We start from the raw sequence: 22,108 nt of genomic DNA, 5'->3' as shown, positions 1-22,108 counted from the left end.
CCTTTTCCAAATCAGTTTACAGATGAGGAAACTAAGGTGAACAGCTTTAAGTGACCCTCCCAGGGTCATACAGTGAGTGTCTGAGGTCAGATTTGAACTCATAATCAGTCTTCCTGATTGCAGGCCTGTGTGGTGTGGCACTACCTAGTTGCCCTCTTACAGTCAATCTGTCTAGGTCTACTCAACACCAAATGCCGGGTAAATCCTTTCAATTTCATCCAAATTTTAAGTCTAATAAATTGCATGTCATTGTGTAGAAGGAACAGTTCTCTGAAAGATTGACTGAATTAACTGGTATAGACCAGATGTTTTGTCAGAGCTTGAGTTTGAGCTTTTAGTTCCAGTTTCTTCAGGACTTTAATTAGAACCCTTGAATTGAACTGATCCAGATATCTACTTTGGAAATATTCCCAATACTGGACACTCCATGGAAGGCAGATTGCTGGCTAAGGCAAAGAGACTTAAAGGGAGAGAACCTCTACACAGATTGTCCAGGCATCTTAGTGACACTCCTTCATTGCATGATCAATCTGACTGGGGGTTCAAAGAAACAGAAAGGACAACCCCCTGGAGACCCTGTTTCCTTCCAACTGTAGGAAGTTGACTTTCAGCTACTCTCTAGAGTTTGAACAACGTATATTGTTGGGATCAGTGCTGGAATCCTGGCTCTCTCATATACTTACTGGATGACCTTGAGCAAGTCACTTCTACTTTCTGAACTTCAATTTCCTCATTTGTAAAATGGAAATATTATTCCTTACTTTTTGACTTTGGGGCAGCCAGGGACAGCTAGGTGATAGAGCATTGGAATAGAACACCAGAGTGTTCAACCTCAGATAGTTAATAGCTGTGAGACCCTGGCTAAATCATTTAATCTCAATCTACTTCAATTTCCTCATCTGTAAAATGGGGATAATGATAATAGGACCTAACTTTCAGAATTGTCAAAGGGATAAAATTAAATACAAATTGTAAAGTGCTTAGTACAGAGCCTGCCTCATTTTAAGCAGTATAGGTAGTGAAGTGGATAGAGTCAGGAGGATAGGAGTTCAAATCTAGCCTCAGACACTTGACACTTAGTAACTGACCTTGGGCAAATCACTTAATCCTGATTGCCTTGCATCCAGGACCATGTTCAGTTGTTCTGATTCATATCTGGCCACTGGACCCAGATGACTCTAGAGGAGAAAGTGAGGATGATGGCTTAGCATAGGACCCCTTCACTCAAATCCAATCCACATGATTGCCATGGTATCACCTCTCTGATGAGATGGTCTTCTTCAAGGAAGAAATAATGTCATTATATTCTTGTTCATGTCCTCCTCCTTCTTTTCCTTCTCCTCTTCCTTTACCTCCTCCTCTTCTTCCCTTCATCTGTTTTGAGGACTAAATGAGATAAAGAATCTAATATCTTGTATATCCCAAAGCACTATGTAAATTCCAGAAATTATTAATATTGTAGGAAGCAAAAAAATTGTGCAAACTTACTTTAATCTAGGTCCAGTCCAACCTCCTTAGGGCAGCTTTGCTTGATGAACCCAGCCCACAATGATCTCTCCTTCCTCTGAATTTCTACAACATTTTGAAAATTTCTTACTTCATTTTCCCAGGCTTCTTTGTGCAATGCTTACTTTTAAGCACTTGCTCCTTATTCCCCCCCCCCCCCCCCACTAGACTGTAAGCTACTGAGGGCAGGGAGTATGTGTCTTATTCAGCTTCATATCTTTCACATTCCTAATCCTGGGTCCCAGAGATCTGTGAAATTTAGACTGGAAGGAATACTAGACAAGGGTCAGAAGATCTGGGTTCTCCTGGAGTCCTGTTACTTAAAATGACCTTAGGTAAGTCTCCTTATTTGTTTGAGAGTCTTTTTCCTCATTTGTAAAACGAGATCAAGATTAATCTATAGTATATCAGAGAGATGTTGTTAAGGAGAGAGATTTCCAAATTGTAAAGCTGTTGGTTAAATGAGAGCTGTTAATATTCCAATACATGTTTATTGATAGATATAAATCTCAGTGGAACCAATCTGATAAGCAAATTAAACATCCATACTAGGCAGGGCCCCTTCTAAGTGTTGGGGATACAAAGACAGAATGAAAGACAGTCCCTGTCCCTAAGGAGCTTACATTCTACTGGTGCATGTATATGTGTGTGAGTGTATAAATATAAGCAGATAACTTAGATATGTTATAAATTGGGGAAAAGAAAGGAAGTACTAAAAATCAAAGGAATTGAGAAAGACTTCTTGGAGTACCCATAAACAAGAGTCTGGATGGAAAAATGTGATACAGAACACATAAATAATCTAAACTTTGTTCCCACCTGCTTGTATTTTACTTAAAAAAGAAAAAAAAAGGAATGGTGGGACTCCAGTCAGGTTTGGTGGCCCACACTTATAGTCTCTGTTTCTGGAGAGGTTGAGGTTTGAGTAGCTTGAATTTTAGGAGTTTGAGCTGAGTGTGGTAAGACAATCAAAGATGATTGAACTAAATAGGGAACCAATATGATGAGCCTCTGGGAGTAGGAGAAGGGTCACCGAGGTGCTTAAGAAAGGGTAAACCAGCCTAGGTTGGAAATGGACTAGGTCAGAACTCTGTGATGATTAGTAAGTGAGATCAGATCTGTGAGTATCTACTACACTTCCTGGGCATGATGGGGAAGCTATGTCTCCTACTTCTCAAAAAATTATTTTTAGAAAATGTGCTACAGTTATAATCATGCCAAGTGTCCTGTCCATCAAACAGATGGAAAAATTGAGGGACTGGCTACCTCCTGGCACTACTGGTCACAGGGATGAGGTATTCTCTTCTCAATAATGATACTCTTTGAAACTCTGTAAAATAAAAGTTTTGGCTTACCTGGGGTTTCCACCTGAATGACCCTCTGGTATACCAGTTGGTTTTGTAAGGTGGATGGATCTCTTTGCAAAGGCCTTATCTCTTTTCCCACCTGGCTCTACAGTCTGACCCAGGCTTTGTGAAAGTAGTAAAAAAAATCAAATCAAACCAGCTCTGAATGCTGGAACATTTCTCCAATTCAGAGGGCAGTCTGGTGAATGGCAGGTCCTTGGAAGAAGGTGCTGTCTGAAAACCTTCTAAGATTTATCCCCTTATCGGCACTCCCAATAATTTATTGCAAGGATATGGAGATGAAAGAGGAGTTCATTCTGGGGAGTGGGTAGAAATTCCTTTAAACATCTCTAGAAAAAATGCTCCTTCATGAAGAACATTTACTTTTTGAACACTATTTCTATCAACTCTGTCAGGGCTTGGATAAAGAAAGCCCAAGATGTATGCGGTTAAATTGGCTCAAGACCAAGCATCTGTACCTCATGTATATTTACAGGTGAGAATGTGTTTCAGTTACTTAGCTAGAGAGGAGAGGGAGGCAGTGTAAGTACACTGGAAAGAACATCAGATGAGAGTCAGAGGACTTGAGATTGAATCCTAGTTAAGAGGGACTCCTTGGAAAAGATTCAGAATCTTTACTTTGACATCACTATATGTGTGAGCTTGGACAAATTGCCTTCTCCTGGAGACTCAGTTTCTCATAGGATTATAGAGCCAGAAGACCTTAGGGGTTATCAAATTCAACCCCTCACTTTACAGATAAGGAAATTTAAGATTTATGGAGATCATGTGATGTCCCCATAGTTATATAGGGGTTTGGAACCCACTCTTCTGATTAGGCGGTTTCTCCTAGAGCTTCCATTTTAAGGAAAGTACCCAGATCTATCTGTTCATCTCTTTATTCCCTTCTGGGCTCTACTTCTGTCTCTTTGGACTTCTTTTCTCACCATGACCCAGAAACCTTTTCATCCCTAGAAGATCACTGTTCCAGCTGTCTTCTCAACCTGGAAGGTCATATTGACCCTGTTGCCCTTTCCTTTAATTGGTCATTTCCCCCTGGAATCTCCGTTTTAAGGAAAATACCCAGGTCATGCATATTTACTCCTTAATTCCCCTCTGGAGACTACTCCTGACTCCTTTTTTCTAGCTTGCTCCCTTATGTTCTTCTCTTCCTTTATAGCTTTTAAAAAAATATATGTTGTCTTCCCCTGTTAGAATGTAAACTTCTTGATGGCTTTTAAAATTATTTTTGTATTCCTAGTGCTTAGTATAGCACTTAGATAAATGCTTGTTGACTTGATATGAACTCAACTATTCCCTACTCTTAGTCCCATACCTCTCCATGCTGATTTCTTTTTCTTCCATCTGTAAAATGAGGGAGTTGGATTAGATTTACAATTCTTCCTATTCTAATTTTTACCATCTTATGCCTTTTATGTATATGATTCATTTTGGATAAAGCAATCCATTTCATGGTGAATATGGGGTCCAAGTCCCTGTAGCAAACCCATCTGTGGATAGGAAGGTATCAAAGTAGAAGGGATTAAAAACCAGAATACAAATGGAACTAAGAGTTATGATTTATGGACTTGGTGGATCAAAGAAAAATCTGGGTGTAGTAGGCTGAACTTTGGACAGGGATCCCTAGAAATGGCCCCAGATCCATATGAACTTGGGTAAGTCACTTCTTTGCCTACAGTTTCTTGCACTATAAAATGAAGAGACTCAATTAGTTATTTTTAAGATTCCTTTCAGCTCTGAAAGTCTTACCCTAGAGTCCCTTACACCTCTAAAATCCATGTTCTGAAGTCCCTTCCAGCAATCACATCTTTCTTCTATATTCTAAAGTCTCTCCCTGTTTTGAGGCTTTAAAATTCTAGCATGATGCAGATGTAATGGGGGTGGGGTGAGTCTGACACATGCTCAGACCCCAACAACTTCTTCAGCTCTCCATATGGAGGATGCTAGGGAGCTTGCTTCTGGGAGAATCGTGATAACAGGTAAGAGAAATGTGTGTTAGAGAAACCATAGAGCATGAATAGACATTCTGTAACTAGTTCTAATTGGCTGACTATGTGATGGAGGGGAAGGTCTTTGATGGCCTGTCAGAATCAATCACAGCTTATCTATTTCCCTAGAGTTTGGGGGAGCTCTGTGATTTATTCATTCACAGCATCAGGTGAGAGAACATGTAGTAAGGGAAAAGGCCTGAGGACCTAATCCTCTCTGAGGAAAAAAGCAGGACTTATCTTTGACCATTTTGTAGTTTTTCATGCTAAGTAAAGGGAAGGGAATCTCTGACCTTGGGAAGGGAGGAAGGACACTACTAGGTGCCAGTTGTGCTAAAAAATCTAAAAACATAATCTCATATGATCTTCACCAAAACCCTGGGAGGTAGGTGATGTTATATCCCTATTTTTCCAGTTGAAGAAACTGAGGCAACCAGGTTGAAGTGACTTTTCCTCCTAACAACAATCCTGGGAGGTATGTGATGTTATTACTCCTATTTTTACAGTTGAGCAAACTGAGACAACCAGGTTAAAGTGACTTGCCCTCCTAACAACAATCCTGGGAGGTATCTGATGTTATTATTCCTATTTTTACAGTGAAGTGACTTCCCCAGGATCACAGAGCTATTGAGTGAGGCTAGATTTGAACTCAGGTCTTCCTGATTCCAGGCCATCCATTGTCACATCTAGCTGCTCCCACCTTGAGAATTTCAAAGGTCAGGAGAGGGGAGCAGCTAGGTGGCAGTGGATAGAGCACCGGCCCTGGAGTCAGGAAGACCTGAGTTCAAATCTGACCTCAGACACTTAATAATTACCTAGCTGTGTGGCCTTGGGCAGGCCACTTAACCCCATTGCCTTGCAAAAAACTTAAAAAACCAAAAAGTCAGAAGAAGAAGTTAGAAAAACTGGGGACTGGAATCCAGGCTAGGTTTTGCAGCCAGGACATCAATGATGTCCCAAGAAGCAAGGAATAATAGTCTTTTGGAGTGACCTTTGGGTTCCATCTTAATGAAAGGACTCACTCAGCAGGCACTGGCACATCTGGTCATGAATTAGGTGGGACTGAGATATGTAGGAACAAAATTGTTTTTTATCTAATTCATCTAGAAACCAAAGTGGTATAGGGGTGAATTTACCCTAGAGGTATTGGGGAAATGCTTATATGTTTATCTTTCTAAATCTTTGATGTAAATGTCCTTGATTTAAATGGAAATGACTCCCTGGTAACTGGTTCAGACCAGTTTGGGGAGGGTGACACACAACTAGTGGGAGCTTGAGTTCATGGCATCAGAGAAGTGATACATACCCTCAGGAATTACTTTAAAAGCAGATAAAGCCAGACTGGCCTTGAATGAGTAGAACCAGAATATACAAGCTACAAAAGGGAACCAAAATCTCAAAAAAAAAACCAAGTAAGAGAAAGAGATTTCTGTATTCCAGAATGAAGTTGGAAAAGAAATCATTTCTCCTTAAACTTGATTAATAAGACAAAATCACAAGAAGCTGATGAGAACAAAAAAGATTTTATCCTGGCTTATCCTGCAAATTCCCATCAAAGTGCACATCTGATAGGAGAGGATGATTATTTTGTCTGATAAGAAAACTCAAGCGCTATCAGTTATTAAGAGACAGAAAAATTAGAACCCTCTGGCAAAAGGAGGAAGATTTAGCCCTCATTGGAAATAACAAGAATAATGCTGACAGTCAATAAGCAACCTGTCAGCCTAGAAAGAAAGATTGTAACAACACCGTGACAAGAAAAAAAACCAAGCCAAATATGTAGAAAAACACACTGGCCTGGGAGCTAGAAGTTTCTTTATTGCATTGGGCTAGGGCCCTGGACTTGGAACCTGAAGACCTGAAATTTAGTACTTATTAGCATGTGACTTGGGTAAATCACTTGAGTCCCATGGGTCCCGGTTTCCCTGTCTGTTAAATGAGAATTATTCCTTCTTTGTCCTGATTTCCTCATATTGTGGTTGTAAGAATCAAATGAGATATTGAATATAAAGTAACTGTCAAGTGCTATTAAACATGCAAGTTGTTTTTAATGATGACTATATTCATTATTAATAATTGTGTTTGATTAATAGTTATACTAGCAGCACTCTGTCCTTCACATACTGCACATTCTCATTGACAGTCAAGCCTATACTGTTCTCCCTTAGCTAGCCCAGAGATCAAACTCAGGGGATTCTTTGAGTCCTCCCCTTTGGAGTCTGGTTAAGAACCCATAAAATATAGATGAATGGGAAGTCAAACTTGAAATTATCTCCATATGAGACCCAGACTTGCTAAGGCCTGCCCTTGATGGTATACAGGTTCTGGAACATTGAATTTAGTGTATTCATGGTCATTTTGCTCCTGAAGGCTCTGGATAGGCCGGGTCAGGTTGGACCCTTGGTTGGAGCTCAGGTTAACCAAGAATCATGGTGGGCCTGGGAGATTGTAGTGGCTTCTCAAAAATAGGATAGGTGAGGAAGTGAGATATTGGGAACTTAACTGAGGTACCCAGCAGGCCAGTCAGTAAAGCTATTTCCCAAACACTTCTGCTTACCCTCTTTCCCATATTTAAAAAGCTCTGTACTCTCCTGAGACCTCACAAGGAATAAGATGGTTCTGTTCCTGGTTTATGGGAGGTAACAAATTTTTCTCAGAAATGAGAGAAATTGCTTCTTTACTAAGCAGGCAGAGAAGACAAGAAAAAGAGGAAAAGAAACTAATGATAAAAACATATCTATCCAGTGCTTTAGTGTTTATAAATCAACTTTTTTCAGGCAACCCTGCCAGGTAGATTGGATAAAGGTCCTTCCTCTGATTTTATAGATGAGGAAACAGATTTGAAGAGATCAAGTGATTTCCTCACAGTCACACAGTTTAATACATGGGAGATCTGGGACCTATGAGGTCCAAGACTTTCCTCATATTTTCTTAGGGAATAAGAGGTAAGTGACAGAGGCAGCTGGGTGTACAGTAGAGTGTTGACCTTAGAATCAGCAAGAATTCTGTTCAAAATCTGCCTCAGAGACTTAGCTTTGTGACCTTGGGCAAATCATTGAATATTTCCTAGCTTCAGATTCCTTATCTGGAAAATGGGGCTAAGAAAAGCACCTACCTCCCAGGGTTGTTGTGAAGATCAAATGAGAAAACATATAATAGGCCCTTATTCTCTGACACTGCATTCAACACCCTGTTCTTCCCTTCCCCACAACTATGCAGATAATAAAGAGGCAAGTAAACAATTTGCCATCAGAAGGTGGTTATGAAAGGTCAATAAAAATACCTGGTGGCTTAAATATGTCTCTCTGTTGTTGATCATCAGAACTAGAAAGGCCTTTTGTACCTGGTTGAACACCTCTCGTCCCCATTTTATACATGAGGCCTAGAGGAGGAAATGCCACTCAGGGCCACATAAAGGCTGGGCTACAGTCAAGAACTAGGGCTCTGGACTCCCAGATAATTGTCACTTGCTTCTCCTTCTGCCGTTCCTGTTGACTGAAAAAATGATTGATTGTACACTAACAGAGTTGGACTCTATTAAGCACCACCATAGGACAGAGTGGGGAGGGTGCTGGGAAAGCTATGGAAGGAGAAGTGGTAGTATGTCTGAATGACAGGGAAATGTATGTCCTCAATAGCTTTCTGTAAACATTGTGAAGGGGAAAGGGAGGAAGAGTGGAAGGGGAGGGGGCGAGAGGGGACTAGGAGAGCTGTATGATATTTGCTGGACCATGGCTGTGGAGGAGAAAACACTGCCCGAAGGATGTACATCAAGTTTGTCAACAATGGGGGCCCTGGAAGAAGCAGGTATAGACACCTGGGTCATACCGTCTGCTGGGGTCCTGACAGGGGCCTAAAAATTCCACTGTTAAACTATCTTAGTTCTTAGATGATTGCTTGGCAATTTATTTATTAGGTTTATAAGGAAGATTGCCTCTGAGGATGAAGTACGAGGTTGTAAAGGAATACTATTCTTTGCAAAGGTGTTGTGTTAACAGTGGAAAAAATTGTAGCATGGGAGTCAGGGGATCTGGTTTCAAATCTCAACTCTGCCATTAAGTACTTGTATGCTTCTTCTCTCTCTGGGCCTGTTTCCTCATATGTAAAACAAGATGGTTAGAATATATAACTTTCAGTGTCCCTTCTGTTTCTGAATAGTCTACCATCTAATTTTTAATACCAATGTGACCTGAGTTAGTCATTTAATATCTCTGGACCTCGGTTTCTTCATTTGTAAATCAAGGAGTTGGACAAGTTAAGCTTCTGAGGTCTTTTCCAAATCTAAATCTGTGAGCCTATAAAATTGCATAACTTAGCCACTATTGTACTTTGTATACTTGAAGAAAGTTTTGTCTCTGTCAAATAATTTTCATCCATCTGTCCATCTATCTGTCTGTCCATCTATCTGCTATCTATCTATCTATCAATCTATCTATCTATCTATCTATCTATCTATCTATATCTATCTATCTATCTATCTATCAAACTGGCAACTAGGTGGTTCAGTAAACAGAGCATCAGGTCTAGAGTGAGGAAGATCTGAGTTAAAATTCTTCCTCAGACATTTGCCTGCTATGTGACTTTGGGCAAGTTACTTAGTCCTATTTGCCTCAGTTATCTCATGTGTAAAATGAGCTGGAGAAGGAAATATAAACCATTCTAATATCTTTGCCAAGAAAACCCCCAAATGGGATCACAAAGAGTCAGACACTAATAAACAACAAATCTATCATCTTTTTATGTATCATGTGTTGAGCACATCATTTATATTTCCCATGGATGTACCATCTATATATGTATACATCAATCATTTATGTATGTGTATTGTGTTATACACATGCATCCATCATCTCTGCATATATATATCACCCATGTAATTATGTACCTATCATTTCTATACATATTGCACATGCATGAATGTTTGTTTGCACGCATCATCTATGGACATAACTCTCATCTGTGTACATAAGACCTATGCATGTAGATATCTATCATCTAGGCATGAATTTATCATCTATGTACATATTATTATACATGTGTTATTTACCTAGGCAGACATGCCTGGGTATAAATACCTATATCTATCACCTAGCCATGTATACACAATGCTTGTATTTTCACTATATACATGTACCAGCTAAGTAGGCACCACCATTTATGCATTGTGTGCATGCATATTTCATGCACCTGTCATTTATGTATGTATTTATGTATGTATTATCTATCATCTGTGTATGCATCTATCTATTCATTCATTCATCTTTCTTACCAATGGCATCTAACTTCCAGCACTGTTGTGAGGATCAAATAGGATAATATTTGTAAAGTGTTTGACCCCAGTGCTTGCACACAGTAGGTGCTTGTTCCTTCCCTTCCTTTTCCTATCATCAGTCTTTATCTGCTGCTATTCTTAAAAATCTTTAGATCTATGGATTCATGATCACTGGATCTCTGGATCCATGATCTTATCAATGCCTTTGTTCCCTTCACTGGAGCAGATCATAGCCTCTCCATTTTCTCATCCATATCATTCCACAAAAGCTCTGTATACAATCTTCCCAGTGTGTGTGGGAAGCCTTCCTCTGCTACTTTGATTATTGTGTAGATGCCAATCTAGTGCTTAGATTTTTGATTACATCATCTTTTGATTATACAATCAATCAAACCATAAATAATTATTAAATGCCTACTTATGTATCTGGCTCAAAGCTGGACACTGGGTATACAAAGACAAAAAAAAATGAGACAATCTCTTGAGACAATCTCAAGGGATTTACATTCTGTTGAGGAGATGACAACATATACATAAATAAGCATAGACAAAACAATATAGAAAGTTTCCATGGGGGTTATAGCACTAATTGTAGAGGGAAATAAGTCAAGACTTCGTGTAGAAGATTTTACTGGTACAGAGTTTTGAAAGAAACAAGGGATTCTAGGAGGCCAAGGTGAGATGGAAGCATTTTCTAGGCCTGAGGGCAGCCAGTGCCAAGGCAGGGAAGGAGAAGATGTATGCAGAATAATATCAAGTCCAGTTTGGCTGGACTGTGGAATCATATAATATAATAAGGTTGGAAAGAAAAATTGGAGCCAGACTGTGAAGGCTTTAAAAACTAAAATTACAAATTTATATTTGATCCTTGAGAAAACAGGGGGCTGCTGGAATTTATTAATAAGGGAATGATATGGTCACTTTTTCTGATTCAGGTCCTTGATGAGATTTTTAATGGAAATTCTCATATTCAGATCATCGTTAGTAATAAGATGCAGCCTACTTACTCTCTTTCCATTGTTCTTGGTGTACCTGAGGTATGATGCTTCTGAAATAATAGTGTTCCATAAATTACAGCCAAATAGTATGACTAGGAGAATGCTGGTATTTACAATATGCATTTGATAGCAAGAAGGAGCCTGGAACTGAGCACTATTAATTTTCTTTTTAAAAAAATTAATTAATTTTTTTATCCATATGCACATGTATATTTTTAAGTTACAAAATTTCCTTCCACCTTCCCTTCCCACCCCTTCCCCCCAGTGGTGAACAGTCAGTTTAGCATTGTACATACATATTTTTTTTAATTAAAGACTTTATTTTGAGTTTTACAATTTTCCCCCAATCTTACTTACCTCCCCCACCCCCCACAGAAAGCAATTTGTCAGTCTTCACGTTGTTTCCATGTTGTACATTGATCCAAATTGAGTGTGATGAGAGAGAAATCATATCCTTAAACATAAAGTATAAGAGATAACAAGATCAGACAATAAGATATCAGTTTTTTTTTTTATAAATTAAAGGGAATAGTCCTTGAACTTTGTTCAAACTTCACGGTTCTTTCTCTAGATATAGATGGTATTCTCTATTTCAGACAGCCCCAAATTGTCCCTGATTGTTGCACTGATGAAATAAGTGTGTCCATCAACGTTAATCATCACCCCCATGTTGCTGTTAGGGTCATACATATTTTTGATCAATGTTTACAGATTAGTCTTTTTCATTATGAAGAATTAGGATTAAAGGAAAGAGATACATAAGAGATGATTTTTATATAGTGTTCATCAGATTCTGAAGGGTTGGGTTTTGTTTTGTTTTTCTTCCTCTGGATGGGTATAACATCCTCCATAGCCATTCTAATATGGCTGATCTAGCTTTCTGAACTGCTGAGAGGAGTTGCTTCCATCAAGGTTGATCATCTCACAATGTTGTTGTTAATATGTATATTGTTCCTTTGGATCTATTCCCTTCACTCAGCATCAGATCCTGCAAGTCATTCCATGCTTCTCTACAATCCAACCATTTATGATTTCCATTAATATTCCATAGTATTCATGTACCATAACTTGTTTAGCCATTCCCCAATTGATGGGCATCCTCTCAATTTACAATTCTTAGCCACTATAAAAAGAGCTGCTATGAATATTTTGGAACATGTAGGACTTTTCCCATTTTTTTTATAATTTCTTCTGGATATAGACCTAGAATTGAAATTGCTGGGTCAAAGGATATGAACAGTTTTATTGTTCTTTGGGCAAATTTCCATGTTGCTCTCCAGAATGGTTGAATCTATTCACAGCTCTACTACTAATGCATCAATGTCCCAATCCTCCTACAAGCTCTCCAACACTGATCATTTTCCCTTTTCTTATGTTAGCCAATCTGATAAGTGTGACTTAATTTGCATTTCTCTAATCAATAATGATTTGGAGCATTTTCTCATATGATTATATATAGCTTTAATTTCTTCATTTGAAAACTGTCAAGTCATATCCTTTGACCATTTATCAATTGGGGAAGGACTTGCAAACTTATAAATTGGATGTAATTCTCTAATATATTTTAGAAATGAGACCTTTAGCAGAACTTTTAGTTGAAGATTGTTTCCAAGCTTTCTGCTTTCCTTCTAATTTTGGCAGCATTGATTTTATTAGTGCAAAAGCTTTTTACCTTAATATAGTAAAAATTATTCATTTTGCAGTTTATAATATACTCTAATTCTTGTTTGGTCATAGATTTCTCCCCTTCCCATAGATCTGATAGAGTACTTTTTGGTCTATTAATTTATCTATAGTGTAGCCCTTTATGTCTAAATAATGTACCCATTTTGACCTTATTTTGGCATAAAGTGTGAGATGTGAGACTATGGCTAGTTTTTTGCTATATTATTTTCCAGTTTTCCCAACAATTTTTGTCAGAGATTGAGTTCTTTTCCTAGAAGCTGATATCTGAGTTTGTCAATTAATAGATTGCTGTAGTCATTTACTACTGTTTGTTTAGAAACCTGTCCATTACTCTATAATATTCTATTTCTTTTTTTTAGTTTAGTTTTTTTTTTTGCAAGGCAATGGGGTTAAGTGGTTTGCCCAAGGCCACACAGCTAGGTAATTATTAAGTGTCTGAGGCCGGATTTGAACTCAAGTACTCCTGACTCCAGGATTGGTGCTCTATTCACTGCACCACCTAGCTGCCCCCATTACTCTATTGCTTTCTCTTTTTTTCCATTACTCTATTTCTTAACCAGTCCCTTGCTATTCTTGACCTTTTGTTGCTCCAGATGAATTTTGCTACTATTTTTTTGGTAAAGTAGTTATTTGGTAGTTTGATTGGTATGGCATTGAAGAAGCAATGTAATTTGGGTAGAATTATCATTTTTATTATATTAGCTTGACCTTACCATGAGCAAATGACATTTTCCCAATTATTTAGATTTGACTTTATATGAGTGAGAAGTATTTTATAATTGTATTCATACAGCTTCTGGGTTTGTCTTGGGAGGTAGATTCCCAAGTATTTAATGTTGTCTATATTTACTTTAAATGAAACTTCTCTTTCTATCTCTTGCTCTTGGGTTTTGTTGTTCATATATAGAAATACTGATGACTTATGTGGATTTATTTAAAATCCTACTACTTTGCTGATTTTTGTTTCAAGGAGTTTTTTAGATTATTTTCTCAGGTTCTGTAGGTATACTACCATATCATCTGCAAAGAGTGAAAGCTTTGCTTCCTCATTGCCAATTCTGATTCCTTCAATTCTTTTTTTTCCTCTTATTGCCACAGCTAGCATATCTAATACTATACTGAATAGTAATGTTGATATTACTTATTTCACCCCTGATTTTATTGGAAATACTCCAAGTTTATTTCTATTACATATAATATTTGTTGATGGTTTTAGATAGATATTATTTATTATATTAAGGAAAACTCCATATATTCCTAAACTTTCTAGTGTTTTTAATAGGAAACAGATGTTGTATTTTATCAAAGGCTTTTTCAGCATCTATTGAAATAATCATATAATTTCTGTTGGTTTTGATATTGATATGATTAATTATGTTGAATGTTTTCCTAATATTAAACCATCCCTGCCTACTGCGTATAAATCACACCTGATCATGGTGTATTATTCTAGTAATAACTTGCTATAGTCTCATTGCTAAAATTTTATTTAAGATTTTTGCATCAATATTCATTAGGAAAATTGGTCTATAATTTTCTTTGTCTGTTTTGGTTCTTCCTGGTTTAGGTATCAGCACCATGTGAGAATCATAAAGGGAGTTTGGCAGAACTCCTCCTATTTTTTAAATAGTTTATATGGAATAGGGATTAATTGTACCTTAAATGTTTGGTAGAATTCACTTACAAATCCAATTGGACCTGGAGACTTTTTCTTAGGGAGTTTGTTGCTGGTTTTTTTCATTTTCTTTTTCTGAGATGGGGTTAATTTAGTTTCTGTTCTGCTAATTTGGTCAATTTGCATTTTTGTAAATATTCATCTATTTCACTCAATTTACCCAATTTATTGGCATATAGTTCACCAAAGTAGCTCTGAATTATCTCTTTAATTTCCTCCTCATTAGTGGTTAACTCACCCTTTTCATTTTTGATATTGGTAATTTGGTTATCTTCTTTCTTTTTTAAAATCAGATCAACCAAAGGTTTGTCTATTTTATTAACTTTTTCATAAAACCAACTCTTAGTTTCACTTATGAGATCAATGATTTTCTTTCTTTCAATTTTATTAATCTGTCCCTTGATTTTTCAGAATTTCTAATTTGGTATTTAAGTGGGGATCTTTATTTTGTTCTTTTTCTAACTTTTTTAGTTGTATACCCAATTCACTGATTTCCTCTTTCTCTATTTTATTCATTTGGGCATTTAGAGATAGTAAGTTTTCCCTAGAATCTTCCTTGGCTGCTTTGGTTAAAAACATAAATTTTGGTATGATATCTTTTCTTAGGTATCATTTCTTAGATATAATTATTGCTTATTTCTATTATTTACTATTTGACCCATCCAATATTTAAGATAAAGTTATTTGATTTCCAATTAGTTTTTGTTCTCTTACCATGACCCTTTATTACATGAAATTCTTATTGCATCATGGTCTAAGAAGCATGTATTTATTATTTCTGCCTTGCTCCATTTGATTATAAAGTTTTTGTGCCCTAGTACATGGTCAATTGTGGTATAGGTGCTATGTACTGCTGAGAAAGAAGTATATTTTTTATATCCCCACTAAGTTTTATCCAGAGGTCTATCATATCTAAGTTTTCTATGATTTCATTCACCTTCTTAACTTCCTGCTGGATTATTTTGTGGTTAGATTTATCAAGTTCTGAGAAAGGGAATAGTTCTATTATTAAAGTTTTGCTGTCTATGTCTCCTTGTAATTCACTCAGCTTTTCCTCTAGGAATTTGGATGCCATACCATTAAGTGCATACATGTTTAGTAATGATATAGCTTCATTACCAATGGTGCCTTTTAAGAAGATGTAGTTTTCTTTCTTATCCCTTTTAATAAGATTGATTTTTGCTTTTACTTTGTCTGAGATCAGGATCTCTACCCCTGAATTTTTTAACTTCAGTTGAGGAATAATATATTTGGCTTCAACCTTTTACCTTTACCCTGTGTGTATCTCTCTGCTTCAAATGTGTTTTTATAAAACAACATATTGTAGGATTCTGGTTTTTAAACCATTCTGCTATCTACTTCCATTTTATGGGACAGTTCATCCCATTCACATTTTACAGTTAAGATGACTAATTCTGTATTTCCTTCCATACTATCCTTCTTCATTTATATTTTTCTCTTTCCTTTTCTCTTATTCTGCCTCACCAAAATTTTACTACCTTTCTCCTTTGATTTTTAAAAATTTAACTTTCAGTTTATTTTCACTTATACCTTTACTTTTCCTTTTATCAGTCCCTTCTTCTCTTATCTTTCCCTTTCTCCATCCCCTCCTTCCCTGTAGATTAGGGTAGATTTTTAAACCCAAGTGGGAATGTATCTTATTCCCTTTCTGGACTAAATCTATTGAATAGAATTTACTCAGTATTCACATTTTCCCTTCTTTCCCTCTAAAATTATAAATCTTTGTGCATCTTCCCCAGGTGTTATTTATCAATCTAGTACTATTTATTGTTATCAAGGTATCATCACAGATCATTGCTTGATTGCTTTACAAGCAACATTGTCTCAAATTATATCAAATTATGATTATAATCATTTTTTACCTTACCCCCTTTTCAAGTACCCTCCAAGTATACACAATTATCCTCATGAGCCAAAGTATTATCTGAAGTCATATCATTTCTTGAACTATTTGTGTCCCTCTCCCTAGGCCTATTTTCTCTCATACTTTTGCCTTCCCTCCCCAATCAGGATACTTAACCCCCTTTTATTTTTATTTTTTTGACATTTTAACATTTTATTAGTTTTCCAATTGTATACAATAGTAACGTGTACCCATCATTTTTTGCAAGGCTCTGGATTCTACAATTCTTCCCCCCCCCCCCCCAGGAGGCTGTCTGATAGTCTCTACATTGTCCATGTCATACATTGATATAAATTGAATGTGTTATAAAGAGTCAACATAAGAATAAACATACTCCCCCCAAGAAGATGAGAAACCTCAAGAATAGAGAGAAAGAGGAAAAAAATTGTACTTCAGTCTGTGTTCAGATTTCAATGACTCTGTCTCTGGGGTGAGTTGCTTTCTTTATCATAAGTCCACCAGAGAAGTTGCTTGAATATTTTTCCCACAGTTGCTATTACTAGCTGTACCTCCACTTTATTTCTCCCCACTCTCATTTATTCTATTCTCTCTCTCTCCTTTCATCCTGGCTCTGTCCAAAAGTGTGTTGAATCTGAGTATTAACCCCCTTTTTAAGTGAAGCATGGATTAAGTCAAACCCTGTTGTAATTGACTATAGGTATCTTAAAGGACTCTAAGCCCTGGGAGGCTCTGGAGGTCTCACCTGAGAACTTAACAAGTGATTGTAGGTTACACAGACTCATGATCAGTTTATGATGCCTTCATCAGAGTAAGTGTTAAACTTGGTCAGCACAGCAGAGTTGAAGTGGGTCAAAGGATAATGAGACACTTAAGTTTAAAGTTAACACCCCTGCTTTTCATCAGGGCTTTTTGACTCAAACATAGTAAAGTCATCTTGGACCTCTTCAATGGAGAGACAAGACCCAACTATACCCATATCCTTTAAGTCCATTCACTTTAATTATATTCAACCTTTAATTATGCTAAGAGAAGTTGTTTCAGCTCTGCTCCTGGGGTATAGGGCGTATAGATCCAAACTTTTTTTTTATTTGCTGGGGCTGGGGTCTGATCCCTGGCTTGTCCTTGGCTAAGATATTGCCTATGGAGAATTTTGTTTCCTCCTTTACATCCAAGTTCTGACTTAGCAGGACTGGCCCAGTCCTATCTTTTGCCCTGGTATTCTCAGGGTTTAGACTTTGGGTTGGAATCTTCCCTACTAGCTTGCTATCTAGCTGCTGGGACCTCAGCTGTTGTCAAGCTGTTGGGACCTGGATTGCTCTCTGGTTAAAAATCTCCTTCTGGCTTTCTCAGCTCTCCTGACTTCTGGGCTTTACTTGCCCTTTTCCCTCAAAGAGACAAACCTTCATTGAAGATCCTCCAGGATGTCTACAATTGAAAACTTCTTTGAATCTTCTTTTTTTGTTGGTGGGAGCTGTAGCAGAATAGAGGCTTCTTTTATCTTTGATAGGGAAAAGCTCTGACCCAGAAGTCCTCTATTCATTTTCAAATGCAATTCATCCTCATTTCCTTTTCTTCCTTTGTTTATTGTGATCCATTTGCATGTTCATTCAATTAAAAAGCAATTAGCAAGTACCTGCTCTTTGTAGGTTCTAGAGATACAGTCACAAAAATGAAACAGTACCTGCCTTCAAGAAGTTTTCTTGTATTCTATTGGAGGAGGAAATGTGTACCTATTGCAAAGATACAGAATAAATGCAAGTAATTTAGAGAAGAAGATAATAGTAGTTGGAGAGATCAGGGACAGCTTTGTGTAGAAGACAGGGCATGAGCTGGTCCTAAAAGAAATAAGGAATTGTACAAAGCAGAAATGAGAAGGAAGTGAATTGAAGGGATTGAGAACAGCTAGTACAAAGACCCAAGATGTAGGAGATGGAATATCTTGTGTGAAGAACAGCAAGAAGAACAGTTTGGCTAGGATGACTAATGTGAGAAGAGTAATATATAAGGAAGATGCAAAGTTAAGCTGGCAACTGGGTTATAAAGTATGATAAATGTCAAACAATGGATTTTACATTTTATTCTAGAGAAAATATGGAGATACTAGGATTTATTGATTTAGGACAAATGACCTGACCATTAGGAAAACCACTTTGTCAGCTATGGGGACTATAGATTAGGTTGAGAAGATACTTGAAGGAGAGAGAGAGAGAGAGAGAGAGAGAGAGAGAGAGAGAGAGAGAGAGAGAGAGAGAGAGAGAGAGAGGATGAGGATGATGATGAAGGTTTGAATTCAGGTAGTGGCTGTTGGTATAGAGAGATGGAGGGAAACAGGAAAAATGTTGTAATGGTAGAAATATTAAGAAACAAGTACCTTACCAAGAATTCAGAACAGCCATTAGTGAAGTAAGAGGATCCTTTCTTGTAAATATTCATAAGAATGGATGACACAAAAGTGGGCACACCCTTGGAGAGCAAAAGCTCAGCTTTTTGTTCCCTGTCCCCAAACTCAAATCCCTCCCCTTCTTCTCCATTGACTAGGTACCACAGAGGTTACAGCCTATCCAAAGCTACTAATTTCCCCACATGAATCTCTGCCCCATTACATTTCCTAGTTCCCTGTTATACATAAAGTGAATTATAACTGGTTTTCATTTGTCTCATATAAACAGTGTAGAAATGAAAATTAATCACTTCTTACATTCCCTCCTCTTCTTTCATTCAAAATTTCCTTTGCTTATCTTTCTCCAACTTCTCCAACTTTAGTTAACAATTTTTTTCACTTTCTTCCTTAAATAGGTATTTTTCCTTGTATTTTGTCAAGTAAGTAAAGAATATTCTGCTTATACTCCATAGGCATTTGTTTGATAATGGATATGCTATTGGTAATTGGTAAATGGCAGTTCTATCAACCTTTGTACTAGTCCCCGTACCCTTCTATTTAAAAGCATTTTCCTAGCCTTTCTCCAAAAGTCTGTCACCTATAGGCATCAATAGAACATTGACCCAACAGCATTTCTTTTGCTGATTTTACATGGAGTCAGACACAGAATTAAGCTGTCTCAAAAGATTTTAAATAGCAAAGTCTAAATAATCAGAACTTTAAGTGAATTCAGCTAACAAGAATCAAACACTGACTACAATCTCATACTGAAAGAGCAAGAGATTACTGCAGAAAAAATATCAATTTATTTTCACTCATGTTGTACAGGTGATTTTGCTGCAATACTAACAATAAAAGATGTGGGATGTAAAAAACACAACCCCAAATTGCATGTAGAAACAGATTCTGTAGAAACAATTTTCTCTATATATTCAGTTATTATCCATATTCAAAAACAACAAGCCATTGTGTCTGGAATCCTTTAAAAATAATTATAATATCTTTGGGTAACTTTTGAATAATTTGCATATAGTTCTACAGGTGTTCTAAATTTCAGATATAGCAAACAGAATCATGAAATACATTAGTGGGGAACTTGCAAATTGATAAATATCTTTCTTACTCAATCTTAAAGCTAAAATAAATCTTTAAATCTGGAATTTATCAAATCCAGACTGGCATAAAATTATCTCCAAGAATCACAAATAAATCTCTCAAAGTTCCCAAGACTCAAATAAATCCCAGTTACCACCAGATTTCTGAGTACCACCGTCTTTGAACCAAACAGCGTTTATAAAAGAAAGGATTTGTTTGTTTTAGATAGGGAGAACATGCCTCATTAAATTACACTCATCACAAATAACAAAGTTTACCAAGCCCTAAAGATTTACTCAAATATATTTTTTCTTTGTCTTTACCTTATCATTATAAAAAATTCCACATTAAATGTTCAAATTAATTTAAATATGAAATAAATCCTTAGATGAAATTCTCATGCAAAGAATTTTCCCTTTACTCCCTAGAAACTCTGCAACATGGAAAATTCTTGATAAAGATTTATGACCAGATGGTTCTAAAAATCCCTTTTTATCATTATAAGATTTTCTTTGTTATTCACTTAACAATCTTATGAAATTCATAAGTCATGGCCAAAATGCTTTAGTTAAAATAAGCAAATAATAATACATAAGAGATTTAGTTTCTTAATTAATTCATTCTGTTTGTTGCTAACAGAACAATTTTAAACTTCTAAATGTTTAGTTTATAAGAGCCTTTTATCCATTCTAGTAATTATAGCTGACATTATTATTGAACAGCATTTTTCAATATTAGAACATTAAGGAACATCTCAATATCATAATCAAAATTATGTATTTTTCAAAACTTGAAAGCTCCTTAATTTAGTATTTCAGATTACTTTACATAGATCAGCCCTTATAGAGTTAACTAATTGAAGAGATAATAAAAAATTAACTTTCACATAGCAACTGCTTTCATTCCAAACACATTATATCCACATGGATCTATGTTTTTCTCCTTGCAGAATAATAAACTAAACCACTTTTTCTTTGTTTGGCATATAAATTTCTCAATGGCAAAACACCAAATATTAGGTAGCCCTATTTTTGTTCTTTTCAGGACAAAAATTTTGGATTAAACTAAACTAAATCTGGACTTATAAATCCTCAACTCCTAATATATATATGTGTGTGTGTGTATCTATCTATCTATCTATCTATCTATCTATCTATCTATCTATTTATCTATCTATCTATATTCTTCTCAAGAACAGTTTGAAAAATCACTCCTAGTTAGCAAAATATTTGCAAACTTTCAACATCATTATCATTATTATTTAATTGATCACAGAGTGATCTCAAAAACAACCCAATCTTTTATTTCTGTGGTTTCCTGCTAAAGTAAAAGTATTTTATGCGTTAAGATCAAAAGAGATAATCTATTCTACATTAGCCTTTTAAAAGCCCAAAAAGAAAATAAAAGGAAGATTCACATTGTAGACCATTTATTTTAGTTAGACTGAGACTAGGAAAAACTCAAATTATACCTGGATTTATATAGCCTCAGTTTTAGCATTCTGAATTATACTTTTCCAAGCATTCAGTATTTCTGAGGTTCATTATTTCCCAGACTTCACCGCTAGAGAATTTGTATAAGTAGCAGTCTACTGCTAGTATTTTAATTTTACCTCATTTATCATATCTGAGTATAACTTTATTCAATTCAAATCTGAATTCCATAATTCCAGAAGGACTCATACCAACCATCTTTTTTATGTTAAATATGCCTTTTCCAAACTTTTTAAACCTTCTGTTTTTCTTTTAACCCTTTCTCTTTTCTCAAGTCTTTCAAAATCCATTTTGCAAATTTCCTTTTTTATAATTTTTAATTTATTATGTTTAACCATATTTCATCTTATTTATTGTACATGGCCATCAACAGAGCTTACTTTTAGAAGCAACAATAACCAATTTTAAAGCCTGTATTTTACACAAAAAATTTATTTCTTTGTTATAACTTAGATATCCCCCAAAAGATAAGAACAGCAATCAAATTCTCTTAAATATTTTTTTATCCTTTAAACCTTTCACAACCCTAGCAACAAAACATTTTCAAATTACTCTATCAATTTTATAGTGAAGAGTAAGACATTTCTTTGAAAATTTAAAATATAGATTAAAAAATGTATTTGTTTCATATTTAATTTACTTCCAAATTCTATATGTCCACAAACACCTTTAGCTCTAACAGAACATTTTATAATCTTTAATTTGTAACCTTAAAAATACCAATTGAACATAAATTTCTTATTTTGACTCGTTTTCTCAAAAC

At 36.1% G+C, this 22,108-nt stretch overlaps 1 long non-coding RNA gene across 1 annotated transcript in view; it reads left to right on the top strand.

Moving 5' to 3' along the window:
• The first annotated feature begins 1,799 nt into the window (after nucleotides 1-1,799).
• The window catches only part of LOC141515793 (uncharacterized), a 160,196-nt gene continuing 139,887 nt past the window's right edge, over nucleotides 1,800-22,108 (top strand). Inside the window, exon 1 of the long non-coding RNA XR_012476550.1 lies at nucleotides 1,800-1,841. This is a non-coding gene — a long non-coding RNA (uncharacterized LOC141515793). The remainder of the gene's footprint in view (nucleotides 1,842-22,108) is intronic.

The sequence above is a fragment of the Macrotis lagotis genome, chromosome 1, assembly GCF_037893015.1.
Source record: "Macrotis lagotis isolate mMagLag1 chromosome 1, bilby.v1.9.chrom.fasta, whole genome shotgun sequence".
Classification (NCBI taxonomy): domain Eukaryota; kingdom Metazoa; phylum Chordata; class Mammalia; order Peramelemorphia; family Peramelidae; genus Macrotis; species Macrotis lagotis.
This window is presented reverse-complemented; position numbering and strand designations above follow the sequence as displayed.